This window comes from Myotis brandtii, unplaced genomic scaffold (genome assembly GCF_000412655.1).
Source record: "Myotis brandtii unplaced genomic scaffold, ASM41265v1 scaffold32, whole genome shotgun sequence".
NCBI lineage: Eukaryota > Metazoa > Chordata > Mammalia > Chiroptera > Vespertilionidae > Myotis > Myotis brandtii.
This window is the reverse complement of record NW_005362269.1, coordinates 9,864,878-9,881,140: the sequence shown is the minus strand read 5'-3', so window position 1 is coordinate 9,881,140 and position 16,263 is coordinate 9,864,878.

Genomic DNA, 16,263 nt, shown 5'->3' with positions numbered 1-16,263 from the left:
CTAGGGCAGTGGTCGGCAAACTCATTAGTCAACAGAGCCAAATATCAACAGTACAACGATTGAAATTTCTTTTGAGAGCCAAATTTTTTAAACTTAAACTATATAGGTAGGTACATTGTTATTAACTTAATTAGGGTACTCCTAAGGCTTAGGAAGAGCCACATTTAAGGGGCCAAAGAGCCGCATGTGGCTCGTGAGCCGCAGTTTCCCGACCACTGGTCTAGACCAAGTATCTTCAAGTTTTTCTATATAGGGCCTGATAGTAAATATTTTAGGCTTTATGAGTCATAACTTCTATTCAGTTTTACCATTGTGAATGAAAGAAGTAATAGACAATAAGTACAGGGATGGGTGTGTCTGTGCTTACCAAAAAAAGGCAGCAAGCTAGATTTAGCTTGCTGGAGTAGTTTGTTGACTCCAAGTCTAACCAAAGTTTCAGATTTTGATTTTTGCAAACTTATTGTACAATAATGATTGGTTTATAAATATCATTGGTTTACTAGTTTTATGGATATTTAAATCAAATCATTGTAATTGAAAATTTTAAGTTTTAGATGAAAAAATTATGGATAAATCTTATTCTGAATCCCTACTATGGTTAAGAAAATAACATAAGTAGCTGGATACTGGGAAATCTTGAGTTAATGCAAAAGTATTGAAAAGTTCATTCTCTAACAATTACTGTTATGTAAATAAGCTTATTTCTGTTTATCTTAACTACATTTAGTTAATACTTTAAAAGAATCAGATGACTACTATTAATGTACTGTTATTCTAAGATACATGCAATCAAAGAGATATCCCGTGAAGCATAACACAATTACAAAATTATTCATCTCTTTCTAATAGTGGACTTCAAGGATATTATCTTAACTCAGATTATCTACTGATATATTTAGAAAAAATTATACAACTATGAATGTCAGATAGTTCCAGGGACCCCAGACACATGGTTTCTGCATAGTCAATTAATCTTCAAATAGCTCATTATGTACCACAGATTATTAATAGAGAAATCTCATGTAGGAGAAAGATTTTACAAGATCACCATATTAAATAAATTTAAAATCTCTCTTTCCCTTCAAAGTAGTAAAGAGCAAATGCTCAAGGGAGAGATTTCCCTTCTTGTTCTTCTAGAATTGGAATTTCTCTTAGGGCCTCATACAACTTTTTTTTTAATGATCAGTAAGTCTAAAAGAAAAAGGTGGTGATTTTAAGCATTTGCCACCTTTGCTTATTTCTCCCAATAAAGTAACAAATGGCATCATGTTCAGCAAACTAGATTCACGCCAAAGGCAAAAACAATGGACTATCCATCTCATGTTATACCTCAAAAATTAACAGGTTAATAACTGCAGTTTACACTGAGGTACATTTTGAGATCATGTCTGCTTCACATTTAACTAGATGAAAAGTTGTAGGCTTTACAAGAGCCAGTGGTGAATTCTGTGCTCATTAGCTCAATTGAGTAGAACCTAGTGCCATGGTTCAATCCCCAGAGCTTTACTTAGCTCTGCAGTCATTTTCTATACTACTGCCTTTAGCAATTTATTACACCAACAAATGAATCTCATTCTAAATCTGAGATGCCACAACATGTATCAGCCTGACTTATTAGTAAAAGTTAACTTTATACCTCGTTCTGTTTCACTATGTTAGTAACAAAATTTTTGTACGTACAAGTCTCTGTTGCTGTACTACAGTGATTTTATAAAAGCCTCTGTGTCTGAACTCGTAGGTGCCTATCACAGGATCTGGCTCTAAATAAATGTTCAGTAAAGAGTTTTGTAATGAATGAATGATGAATGAATTTATCATCTTTCATTTTTTATCTACTTTATGAATAGTTAGTATATATGCTTCAGTTTGTAGATGTAGACATTCCAATCATGATTGTCCTTTTATACTAGGGGCTCAGTGCACAAATTCGTGCACCTTGAAAGGAACTCTGGGCATGGAGGCTGTGGTAGGCACAGGGGCGGGTCTTGGCCCATCCTCTGCACCCCCACCAAGCCCCTCTTGCCATGGCCCCCGTTACCCTCTCTGCCAACAGCCCTGCTCCAGCCACCACCGCTACCACATGCTGATGGTGCTGGCCCCGCTTGCACCCACTGATGGCACGGAGTGATTAGCGCTGGCACCAGCAGCGGGTGCAAGTAGGGCCAGCGCCGTTAATGGGTGCGAGCGGCGGCTGCTGCCCCGATTGCCCCTCAGGAGCAGGGAGAGGTGGAGAAGCCCTCAGGGGCGATTGGGGCCGGCAGGCACCACTCTCACCCGCTGACCAGGCTGAGTGATCAGGGCTGGCACTGGGCGCCTACAGAGGGTGCAAGTGGCAGCTCTGTCGCTGGCAGTGGGTACAAATGGGGCTGGTGCTGGCAGCAGGTGCGAGCACCGTGCGGGACCGCAGCACACGGGAGCAAAGAATTTTCAGTAACCACTAGAGGTTCACCCTGATGACAGCGACTAGAGCCCCACCTTGGTCTGGTGCCCCCACTCGCCTGCTCCACCATCCCGCTGCAGCCAACACCCGCCATTTCCACATGCACCCCCTGGGTGGTCAGCGCACATCATAGTGACAGGTGGTTCGGTTGTTTGGTTGTTCGGTTGTTCCACTGTTCAGTCTATTTGCATATTAGGGTTTTATATATATAGATGGGAGCTGAATTGAAGTCCTCATCTGTGGTTTAATACCCGAGATTTCAGTCTAAGCTCCTTTTATTGATCATATTTTTGCCAACATATTTTTTTTCCTTCTAGGTCTTTTTCTATAGTTTTAGAAAAGATGGCTAAATCATATTGTTAAAACAAATTCTGGAAGAAAATTTTTGTGACTATTTGCAATCAAACAACCTCAGGGGACTTTTGAAGGTAGAACTTCCGGAACTCTGGTCTTGAGATTGCTTATATACTTTTGCAGTCATAAGCAGTAGAGGAGAATTTTCTACAGTTTATGTATTATTTCTCATTTTCCAGGGGAATATTTTTTTCTATAAATGGGATTAGGAAGAGTAGTATAGTGTGTCATTGGAAATAGTGAGTTACCATCCTTAAAGTACTCAAATAGAAGATGGATGAACATCTGAGAGGGATTCTGTAATGGAGTTTATGACTTTGCTAACAAATTGACTTTTAAAACCCTACCACCTCTGATCCAGTATTTCAATAACATTTACAATTTCAGAACTTTCTCAGTGCCAAAAAGAAATCTGGATTTAAAAGTGGAAAAGTGTATTTATCTATATTATTTATTTACATCATATGAATATAATTTCAGCTATGTGAATGTTTAGCATTGTATAGACACAGTGAAAAAGAGCCATCAATGATCATTCAAATGTTTTTTTGAAATACATCTAATTTTTTCTCTGAAATATTAGCAAAATATTAATCCCCAAATAGTTCTAATATATTGACTTCAGATTTGATACTAATTGGATTTTTGAAAATATTTTTTTACCTGTACTTTATGATAGTTGTTCTCCTTTTTATATAATTAAATGTTTAATAATAAATTTATAATTTTTCAACTTGAATGCTAAATATTACTGCATCTACTTCAGTATAGCTAGACCTGTATCCTATCTGTATTTAAAAAATGATGAGCTATTCATTATAAAATTCACCATGTGTGCTTATTTTTTAGGATGTATGAGTAGATGAGTCATTATTTTTCAATAAAATCTCTGGAAACAAATAGCCCTTATAACGATAGTTAGTCATTATGAGGAAAAAAAAAAACAATGTAAAATGAGCCTTACTAGAGTAAAGTTCTTAGATGGTTATTTTGAAAATTTAGATTCATTTTTCTATTCTAGTCCTCTATTGGATTTAGATTAATCCTCTGTTGCCTCTCTATTATAATGTCTAAGTTGGATGAAACCTGTGTAAATAATATATAAGCCATGTTTTAATTAATTACTATCACTAAATATTTCTCTACTATCTTAAAATACACATTTCAACTAAATGATAATACATTAGGATATAATCCTACAGCAATATTCTCATTTTATATATAGCTTGATAAATACAGTTTTTATAGAATCCCAATGATCTCCACCTTTGGCCAACAAAGGCATAATATTGTCTTACTACTGAAGAGTCAGAGTTTATAGATGTTTCTGTCTTCATAGGCTCTTCCCTTGGCTTTAAGATCTCAGGGTCCTCAGTATTAATGTAGAGCCTAATAAGTATGAGATATATTTTAAGTACCAAGGACAGAGCAATAAACAAATATTGATAAGTTTGCAGGAAGGGAGATCACTGGGGACTGGGGGATGGTCAGGGAAAGATTCATGGATAGTTTATCACACAGAAAGCCATCTGAATCCTCAAATTGCATCTGGCTTCTTGATCAGCCTCACTACCATCACTCACAATATTCCCTAGTCCTGGAAGGGAAAAAAAATGAGTCATAGCCAAAATCCAGAGCTTAGCCAGGCTCACTGGTTGGAGAGCTGCTCTCCCGTTGGCCCTTTGAACTGGGAATAGGCAGAGGACGGATGGTCTCAGAGCCTGAGGTAACCTGTTCTGAAGAGAGCTGAAACAGAACAACTAGGAGCAAGAAATGCAAGAAACTTATTTTGGTCATTCACTGACACTCAGTGTGACTGGCTGTGAACTAGCTGTGAAATTCTGGGAAACAGTGGCATCGCTAGGACAAGTCTTAGGTACAAGAAGAGATATGAATCCCAAGATGTCTCCTAGACAGACCTCCTGCACACTGGCCTTCTTCTCAGAGTCTGCTCTCTAGGAAACTCAATATGTGGCTGTGGCACAACAGAGGCTTTATAAATGGTTAAATGTGACTGTTGTGCTGGAATCTGGTAAGGCATGATATGGAGAACAGTGGAAAAGGATGGTAAGTAATGTAACCAGAGAAGTCATCAGGTTTCTGATCTTGAAGGATTATGCTGACTATATAATCTCTCAAAGAACAATGCAAGGGAGCTCTTTGAAACATGACAAACATTCCCTCCATCACCCTATTTGGTTTTATATCACACATCAATCAATATTACAATTTTACAGTTGGTAATTATTCAATCATCCAAGTGTGGACTCAGTGGGAGTAGCGTATGAGTCTGTCTTGTGCACCATTGCAGCCTCAGATTTTAGCACAGCATTGGGCATGCAGAAAGAGTTCAGTATACATTTGTTGAATCACTAAATGAATGTGAGCCATCACCCAGCTAAGGGAGGCATATAATTTTTAAAAGAACTTCTTGCCAAGTGTATGGGAGTCCACTCATGGAAATTTAAAACATGTGACCTGTCAAGATCATTAAAAACAAATGCAATCTTGTATCTGTGTTAAAGCAATGCAATTGCCCTTTGTCAGTGAGCATGCCCTTGTAAAACTCAAGGGTGTAGCTTGTACCCTGAGAGGCACTGAATAGTTACATTATTAAGAATTTATAAAATCTGGAAACTAGTCTGTTGAAGATCCTGGGTTGATGAAGTGAGTCTATGTTTTGAGGGCCCTTGTCTGTCTCTAATATTTTATTAAAACAGCTTTGAATCCATGGTGACAAGGCCTTTCACTCAAAAAAGCATGGGGTCTCTAATAGGAATGTTATAAGGTGGAACTTTTCTTCTCAAAGTGACATCACAGTTCTTTTTCCTCCCAATTACATTCAATATGATTTTGTGCTAGGTTCAGGTGTACAGCAGGGTTGTTAGACAACCATATACTTAACAAAATACCTCCTGATATTTTCAGCACCCACCTGGCACCATACATAGTTATTATAATAATACTAGAGGCCCGGTGCGCAAAAATTTGTGCACTCGCGGGGGGAAGGGGGTGCCCCTCAGCCCGGCCTGTGCCCTCTCCCAGTCTGGGACCCCTCAGGGGATGACCACCTGCTGGCGTAGGCCCGCTCCCCAGGGGATTGGGCCTAAGATGGCAATCAGACATCCCTCTGGCAGCCCAGCAGCCCTTGGGGGATGTCCACTTGCCAGCGGGGAGCAGGCCTAAACTGCAGTCGGTCATCCTTAGCACTGCTGAGGAGGCAGGAGAATCTCCCACCACCACCGCTGTACTGGCAGCCATCAGCCTGGCTTGTGGCTGAGCAGAGCTCCTCCCATGTGAGAGCGCCCTGACCACCAGAGGGCAGCTCCTGCATTGAGCGTCTGCCCCCTGGTGGTCAGTGTGTGTCATAGTGACCAGTCATTCCCAGTCCTTCTGTTGTTAGGGTCAGTTTGCATATTACCCTTTTACTATATAGGGTAGAGGCCTGGTGCATGGGTGGGGGCCGGCTGGTTTGCCCTGAAGGGTGTCCCGGATCAGGGTCGGGGTCCCGCTTAGGTGCCTGGCCAGCCTGGATGAGGGGATGATGGCTGTTTGCAGCTGGTCACACCCACTTCAGGGTGGGGGTCCCCACTGGGGTGCCTGCCCAGTCTGGGTGAGGGGCTGAGGGCCGTTTTCAGGCTGGCGGGGGACTGAAGCTCCCAACCCCTCCTTTTTTTCTTTTTTTTTTTTAATTCTGGGATTTATTTACCTTCTAAGGCTGTCACTGGAACTGAGAGCCGGCTTTAGCTCTGAGGCCCGGCTGGCTGAAAGCAGGTTTCTGGGGTTTGTTTAGCTTCTATAATTGCAACATTGTTTCTTAGGCTGCAGCTCAGAGGCCGGCAGCAGCAGGCGGGGAACCTTGGCTTCCTCCATCACTGGAGCCTGCAAGCCTCCTGTTCGCTTCAGCTGCCTGGCTGCCGGCCGCCATCTTGGTTGGCAGTTAATTTGCATATCTCGCTGATTAGCCAATGGGAAGGGTAGCGAAGTTACGGTTAATTACCATGTTTCTCTATTATTAGATAGGATTGACTATATATCCCATTCTATATTTTTTATCCCCATGACTATTTTGCAACAACCATTATGTACTTCTTAATATCTTCACCATTTCCACAAAGTCCTAACCCCATCCCCTCTGGTAACCATCAGTCTTTTCTCTGTATCTATGAGTATATTTCTGTTTTGTTTTTATATTGTTCATTAGATTCCACATATAAGTGAAATTATATGGTATTTTTCTTTCTCTGACTGACTTATTTCACTTAGCATAAACCCTCTAGGTTCATTCATGCTGTTGCAAATGGTAAGTTTTCACTCTTTTTATGGCCAAGTAATATTCCATTGTATTTATATGTATTACCACTCTTTTATCTACTCATCTATTAATGGGCACTTGGGTTACTTCCATATCTTGGCTATTGTAAGTAATGAGACAGTGAACATAAGGGTGCAATATTCTGTCAAATTAATGTTTTGAGCTTTTCAGATATATACCCAGAAGTGGAACTGCTGGGTTATAAGGCAGTTTCATGATACTATAGTTCTTAATTGCCAATAAGAAGAACCTGAGTGTTCTGAAGAATGTTTGCTCTTAGGTTCTGTAGAGCCATCATTGAAAATGTGAGTCTTCTAGAATGTGACTGCTTAACTACAAGAATTCCTGTAAAGCAAGCACTTGGGGCATCTAGGGTGGGCACGTGATCATCTCAACATTGTAAGTTTATTAGGAAGAGCAAAGCTGCCCAAAATGCAGAAAGGACTCAAATAATCTGGCTCAAAGGAAGTTTTCCTTTCTCTTTCTCTGACAGCACTTATGGATTTCCCCCTCTTTGATCATACCAGTTGCATAATAGTTGCCTCAGATATTCTATCAACAAGATTGTTGGTTCATTAAATGGAACTTTGAAAAACCAAAATCACAAAGACAGTATAGCCACTGAGGACATTTTCCCATGATTTTGTGTAAGAAAGTTCATGAATTTACAGCATAAGAATTGAGAGAAGAACCAGAGACAAAAAATGGTATAAAAGAGACAAGAGATTTTACCCTACTTGCAATCTAACAAGTAAGGCTATCACATTCTTATAGATCATGACAGAGATCACAGACATCTGGGTCAGAGACAAATGGGTATTACTCATGGCACAGCAGGTATTGAGAGCTTCAAGATTGTCATCAGTCCCCTTTCCCAGTGAATGAATGTGAAGCAGAGAAGGACCCTGGTGGGTGTAGCAGGTATAATGCATTAACATCAGTGCTGAGAAGCCTAGTTTCTGAACCCCAATTTTATAAGAAGGCTGCTGACAAAGATTCTCAACTTTTGCCCTAATGGGAGGCATCGTTTTTATTACCCTAATCTGGAAATAAATATGCACTCTGCGGTACAAGGGGATATTTTCTCTATCTTCAGTGCTTGTTTTCTATACAAATAGTCTTGAAAAGATTGTCTGGAATAGAAGGTGTCCATGCTTCTCCACAAAATGTGTACAAATCCAAGAGACCCAAGGAGAAGTTTCTCCCAACGAAAGGACTATAAGCTTAAGTGTTTTTTCTTTTAAAAAGGGGTATTTTTTCTATAGTTCATAAATGTGAATTTCTACTTTATTATATTACTACTGTATTATAAGAAATACATGGACACTGTAAAACTTAGATATATGGAAAGAAAAGGGAAATAATGAGTTGAAGAGGAGAATACAACTAAAATTTAGGAAATCTAAGTTCTATCATCCTCACTTCTATCTTCAGTAGTGAAATGATTATGCCTAGTAATGAAAATACTCTAATTTGTTGAACACTATGTACTAAGTAAGCATTTATAGGCACTGTGTAATTTAAAGCAATAATCATAAATGCAATACAATATTTTATGTGCATGTAAAATAAACAGTGGGTTAATTGAGCTCAAATATTAAATAAGCCATTGATATTTTATGAAACTTTGTCAAGGTCTCTATCTCTTTAACTCACTGCAAGAGACAAGAAAGATGACATACTCCTACAAGAGCATAGAGATAACAAGTTGCTGTAAAGATAATAAAAGCTTAATGACAGTTTGCATTGCCCAGGCTGTAAAGCTTCCCACCCTCTCCTACTCAAGGAAGGATATCATAAGTAATTGAAAGTGACATTCTTATGAAGATAATTTTGAATACACGCTAAGTCATTCACAAAATTTTTTCCTTTATAAGAAGTAGAAAATTATCTCTGGAACACATTAGAACTGTATATGGTGTATCAGTGAATTATGACTCTATAATTAAGGCCCTCCACCAGCAAATAAAAAGATGTAAAATATAATAACCATCAGTAGATAGGTACATTGTTGTAATTATTTGATATACACATTAAATATCATAGGTTTCTGATGAGCTAAGGACCCTTTAATGTGATAGTATGTATGGCTCACCTTTGATTTAATTGTGTGGGAGGGGAGCAAGAAAGGAGGTCGCATAATTCTAGAAGAGAAAGTTTCCTGTTGCATATGTAAACATGCCAGATAGCTCTCCTTCATGCATTTTCTCTTACTTTCTTCTTTTTAATCCTCTTCCTCCCCTTCCATTTCTAGAATTCTTATTATAAAACACAATTAGTCTTAAAGCCATTAGTCGAGGTAGAGTGGGGTGTTGAATACTGAGCACAGGATGGAAGCTTTCCATATAGAAACTCTGCACAACATGAAGTTTTAGAGCCCAGGTGGTCAGAAGGCCATCCAGGCCAGACAGAGGCAGTGACAATGATTGGGGATGATTGATTCAATACAACAGGTCCTCAAATAACATCATTTATTTCAGTGTTGTTTCATAATAATGTTGATGAGATGCCATAGGAACTTAACTATTGTTTATATCAATTAGTCTATAGTAAAATTGGTTTCATTATACATTGTTTCACTTAAAGTCACAGAACCTATCAACAATATTATATTAAGGATAATGGGAGCCAGACTGCTCACTGTCAGAGAATGAAATTACAAATATGGAAAGGAGAAAGGTGTAACAAACTCTGTGGTGTTGACTTGGAATTGGAGGTATCCGTGTGAATTCATAGTCTTAATTGATAGAAGACAGATGGATAGACAGTATAATAAGGAATGGGATATTTACTGAATTTGAAAGTACCTTCCCACCAAAAATACATAAAAATAACAAATATAAAATTAATAGTGCTTTTATGGTAGTAAAATTATAGCTCTTGTAGTGGAAAAGCCTGGCACACACCACCTTAGTCATAGAATCAAAGCAGACCTCATCAGTGATAGGGCAAACTGAATTTGTGTGTTACCTCATACATTGCGTTGAGAAGAACACAACATCACTTCTGTGCTGCTCTTCACAGAGAGTTAGACTTAATACTGAAGGAGAAGAAACATCACACAGCCTCAAACGACACAAACTTTCTAAAACAACTGACCTGTCATCCACAAAAAATGAAAAATTTATAAAAGTGAATGAAAGACTGGGGAACTACTCATACTAAAGGAAACAAAAGAGACCCAACAAAAGGCAATGTGTGATTCTAAACCGAATCCTTGTGCCACAAAGGACATCATTGGGACATTGACCAAACTTGAATGGGATCTAAGGATCTGATGAAAGCAATGTGTTGATGTTAATTCCCTGAGGTTGATGGCTGTGTTGTGGTAGGCATTGGGATAACAACATGATTTTAAATTGTTCAGGGTAAAACAGTGTACTTTTTCCCCTTATATTTTACTTGCAACTTTTCTGTACATTTGAAATTTCCAAATAGAAAGAAAAAAGAATAAATAAGTAAATGTCAAGGATATTGTTCCCACCAATTTAGAGCAAACAGCAGGAACTATCTAAAGGGGTCCCAGGCACAGGGTCATTGTAATCATTAGGCAAAAAAGAGGCTGTATAGGGGTTAGGAAAATATCTGAGATCTGAAAAATAAACACATAATATTATCGACTTGAAATGTAAGCCACAAATAAAAATTAATAAATACTTAAGTAAACACATCAATCTCATTAATTAGATTCAGTTTTTATATAATTTTCACTGCATCTTAAAAGCAACTTGCATATTCAGTTTCTTACAGTGAATGATCTTCCAGACTTGTGCAATAAATACCAGTCAACCATAAATGAACCAAGGATTAATGCATACCTTATGGACATAAGAACATCCTGGGAACATAAGCTAATGACCTAACATTGTAAATAATGTTGTTAGGATAATATAAATATGGATTTATATTTTAATGCATTAAGTTCGATTGAATTTTGAAATAATAACTGGAGCTTTTTACACTCTTGAGATCAGAGCTGTGCCTACATACATTTGTCCTCTAAATGAGACTGTTCTTCAGTCTTCTCCCCTGAGCAGGAATAACAAAAGCATGCTCTCTCTGGCTGTGGCAAGGATGTTACATCTACAGACGCTCCCTTATTAAAATGCTGTCTCTCCTCTAATCAGAAAAAGATGACTCAGAGCAGTTGGGGACCTGCACGCTTCCAAGATGAATTCCAAATTCTTTCATTTTCTGTTAGCTTGCAGCAGAGCTGGTGAGATGATTACAGAAGTTCCTTCTCCTAAGAATGTCCTTTATAGCCTTTTGTGAACAAACAAATAGAGAGGAGTCAATGAAATGTTTACCTGTGTAAATATGTACATATGTGATCCTTGTTATTAGAAATGCAAAACAAATTAGAGGACATGCATGGGACTGTGACTTGGGTGATGTTGCCTGGATATAATGAACCTATTTTCTAGTAAACCTTGGCATCTTTAACTTTTGTGATGGAATCTACAATGTTATTCTTCCCAGAGATTAGTTGGGTGTCACTAAACATTGATGATTTCCATTTGGTGAATAAAATTAATGCAAGTGAGAGGTCTCTGGATACCACTGATGATAAAATCACTGAAGACCTACTTGTTAAAAGGTGCAAATCAAATACCAGTGGGTGGTATTGGCATATCTTAGTGCTTGAAAGGGCAAAATCTGTTTCTCTTCTCAAGCTTGGCTGAGGCGGTTACCTTCATAGCATCAGAGTTAACAATAGACCAAACACTTGAATCTCTCCACTGTTTGAATCCTTCTCGTTTTCCAGGTTTCAACTTAAAAAATAACCTGAGTCCAAAGCCCTGTTTTCTACCTTAGCACCCTATACTCACTCCTTCCTCTTATCTTGATCTTATGGCAAAAATAATGCCCCCAAATCCCATTCTTGATGACTCTATTTATCTTAGCTAAGTATCTCCTTCGCCATTATTTTTTATTTCAACCTTTTGCATTTATTGTATGGTATGTATCACAATTTGTTTATTATTTGTTTTTCTGTTTTTTAAATCATGTTCACTTTTTTTCTTCCTTTCTTTATATCTACAGCCCTTAGAAGAGTACCAAGTATAGAGTAAGTGCTCAAAATAAAAGTAGATAAATTGATTTTCTTTTAAAAAATATATTTTTATTGATTTCAGAGAGGAAGGGAGAGGGAGAGAGTGCTAGAAACATGAGTGATAAAAGAGAAGCATTTATTGGCTGCCTCCTGCATGACCCCTACTGGGGACCAAGCCTACAACCCGGGCATGTGTCCTGACCAGGAATTGAACCGTGACCTCCTGGTTCATAAGTTGATGCTTAACCCCTGAGCCACACTGGCTGGGCTGATTTTCTGATTGAGTGATTTATTTATTTCTTCAAGAATATTGAGTATCTGTCAACTGATTAATTAATTAAACATATTATTATTAAGCAGGTAGAAAACTGAGACAAAGAAATTATATGACTTGCCCACATTCTTTCAGCTAGTAAGGGACAGAGATAGACTTTGAATCCAGAATTTTTAATTTCACATCACGATTCTAAAAGTATTTTGCTTACTGTATTCAGTTCATAATATCCTGGGAAATAGCAAAAGAATAGAAAATTAGCATTTCTTAACCCTTTATTGGTAGTTGCACACATTGATCTTGTTGTGTTTTGCTTCCTACAATCTCGTGAGAAAGGCATGGTTACTCTCCTTTTGTACATCCATGTCTCTCAGTTTGGGCTGAGTAAAACATTAGCCCATGAGGTTTTAAAACATGCATATACAGAAGTAGGCAAAAATAGGTTTACAGTTGTTCATATGGAAAATGATACAATAGTTATTAACACAATAATTAATAAATGACAATATAAGAATAAACTCTGTGTTTCATATACTCACAACTATAAACCTTTTTAAACCATCCCTGTATATCCTATTCCTCATTTCATAAGCTTTGGGTTTGAAACTGAATATCTTTAATATTTTTAAGTTAAACAAGTTATTCTAATAGAGTTAGGCTTCAAATATGTCTCCAAATATGGACAAAAGAGGCTATTAGAGGTTACATTATCAAAGCTTACAATGATAAATGGTACACAGTACTGGAACATCAGCTTACAAAGCTCGCCTATTTTTTATGCCTACTATAGCACTCTATATGTTCTCTTTCCTATTAAAATTGATCTCAAAGTATCCATTAGTTTTACCCTATAACAAACTCTCATTGTCTTGTGGAATCTTATATGGGAAAAATATTTTGCAATGATTCTTAACCACATATAATCATTGTATGTAATCCAAATTAATAATTTTTGCTTTAGATGTTTAAATGCTCATAAATACGGTAATTTTTAGCTGATTAAAATGTTCAAATGGGTATTTAAATGTTCAAAATCATATTTCTTCATCTTTTAGTACTTATTCATTGAATATTTATAAAATATAGGGTAGTGTACAGTTGCTGGAGATAGAATGATGAGTAAGACCAACACTGACCCACTCCTTAAATGCAGTTAGTGTTATTGTTGAAGGACAGCTATGTGTTTAAGTAAAATTGTACAAGCCCTGCAAAGAGATAGAAAGTGCCAAAAATTACAGGGCACTAGGTTCTGGGGAATCAGGACAAGGTCTGTGAGCTGTTTATTGTATGTAGCTGGGAGAAGGGGTGGAAATTGGAGGAAGTTAAAAACGTCGCCAAACTGATATGATTCTGGCTTGCACCATTTCATGTATATGGTGGTGTCATTTACTGAGCTGGGAAACAATGGAAAATGCCATGTTTGCATGATAAAATAAAGGAAATGTCAAGGAGATTTGTGTACATATTGAGTTTGAGATGTCTTGGAGGTTTCAAGTAAAAATATAAGTAGACTTCTGCAGTTCCATGATCTAGTAGAGCTTGTAGAAGAGCATTGGTTGTATAAATGCAGAGGTAGTCAGTATGAAGTGACAGGAGATGCAAAGCTCACCCTTATAATGTACAAATGTGATTAAAGCAGAAATTTAAGACTAAGCCTTCATGAGTTTCACTATTAAAAAGCCAGATGGAAGAGAAAGATCCAGGAAAACAGATTGAAAGAATAGACAAAGAAGTGGGAAGATGAGATGTAGGGTGGTACTGTGAGACACAAGAAAAGAGACTTATAAGAGGGTAGGAATTTTCCGCTACATTCTGAAAGATCAAGAAAATGAGAACTGAAAAGTGATGTAAAGACTCCTCAGTGATCTTTGGAAGGGCCATTGTGGCTTTAGCTACTGGAGACAAAGCCAAAAATTACAACAGGATAATGAATGAGTGGCAAGTGAGGAAAGTAAGAAGATACAGAATCTAGAGTGCAGATGGAGCCATTGGCTTAGATATGAGATATTTCTTTTCCTTTGTAGGAGGAGAAGTTGACAAGAGATATTAGATTCAGTAATTTGTAAGTATGGGAGCAAAAAGACAAGGAGGTTCCTGTCTGACAGCTTCTATTTTCTCTGTAAAAGGATATATGACCTTCTAAGAGTGATGGTGTATCACCAGATAGCTATTGCTGAGTTTCAAACAATCTTAAATCTTTGGGACTTAAAATGGCAGCCATTTATTATTGTATCCTATTATTCAGGTGATTCCATTGATTTTGGCTGGATTTGCGCATGTGTCTGCAGTCAGCTGCCAGATTGGCTGCAGGCTGGGTTGATCTAGGATGACTTCAGTTGTTGAGACTACTCATTTCCTTTCCATGTTGTTTCTCATTCTACAGCAGGTTGGTCCAGGTTTGTTCTAATGGTGGTAGCAGTATTCTAGTAGAGAAAACCATTATGGACCAAATATTTGTGCCACCCCCACTAAAAGAATTCATATGGTAAAGCCCTAATCCCCAATGTAACTATATTTGCAGATTCTGGAAGTGATTAAGGTAAAATGAGGTCATAAGCGTAGGGCCATGGTCTAATAGAATTAGTATCCTTACAACAACAGGCCCCAGAGAGCTTGCTCTTTCTTACTATGTGAGACAACAGCAAGATAGGAGGCCATCTGTGTGTCAGAAAGAGAGCCTTCAGGAGGATCCACCTAATCACGCTGGGACCCTGATCTCAGACTTCCAGCCTCCAGCACCAGAGAAAATAAATATTTTTGTTTAAGCTGCCCAGTCCGGCATTTTGTTATGGGAGCCCAAATAGATTAACATGGAAATAAACAGTAACCCCACATATGTTCTTGTTCAAGTCTCTGTTTACATCAAGTATGCTACAACCCCATTGGCCAAAGCAAGTCATATATTCACATTCGAATTTTGAGTGGAAAATTCATTGCAGTCAGTTATGAGAACTGAGATGGAAAAATGCAACATAGATGGGAAAGTGGATTTGGATATTTTTTGTGTAAAATGGACAGAGTTTAATTAATTCAGTGTGGATCATGGAAGAACTTATTGATAAGAACAATGCATTAGGGGTTTTAATCTGTGATGAGTCATACTAATCAACTTTATGGTATGATTTTTTTATCCAGATATGCTAAAATACCAGGCATATTAGTCAGCTGGGGCTGCCATAACAAAGTAGACTAAGTGGCTTAAATGGCAAAATTTTTCTTTCTCACAGTACTAGAGGTAGGAAGTTTTAAGATTAGAGTGACAGAATGGTCAAGTTCTGGTGAGAGCTTTCTTCCTAGCTTGCAGTTGGCTGACTTCTCACTGTGTGTTCACATGATCTTTCCTCAGGGTTTGCACATGAGAGCGGGAGAGAGAATGAAAGCGAGAGCAAGAGCTATCGAGCGAGCGAGAGAGATAAGGACTCTCTCTTCTTATAAAACTACCAACCCTATTGGTACCAACCCATAAGGTCCTCACACTTACAACCTCATTTAACATTAATTAACTTCTAAAATATTTATCTTTAAATACAATTATATTGAGGTTAGGACTTCAACATATGAAGGGAAACATTGCAGAGAAATGATGCACTCCAAAGCACTGGGGCACAGGAAATAGAAGACTTGTTGTTTTATTTGTTTTGTTTTTTAAATTTGTTTTTCCAGTGGTTTTGCCAAATGATGATGAAGGTACAGAGGTGCAATGGAATTAGTGTTATTGGTTAGAAAATATTTAAAATATAAATGAATCCCTGGCTGGTTTGGCTAAGTTGGGAGGGGTGTCATCCCATACACCAAAAGGCCTTGTGCTTGATTCTTAGTCAGGACAC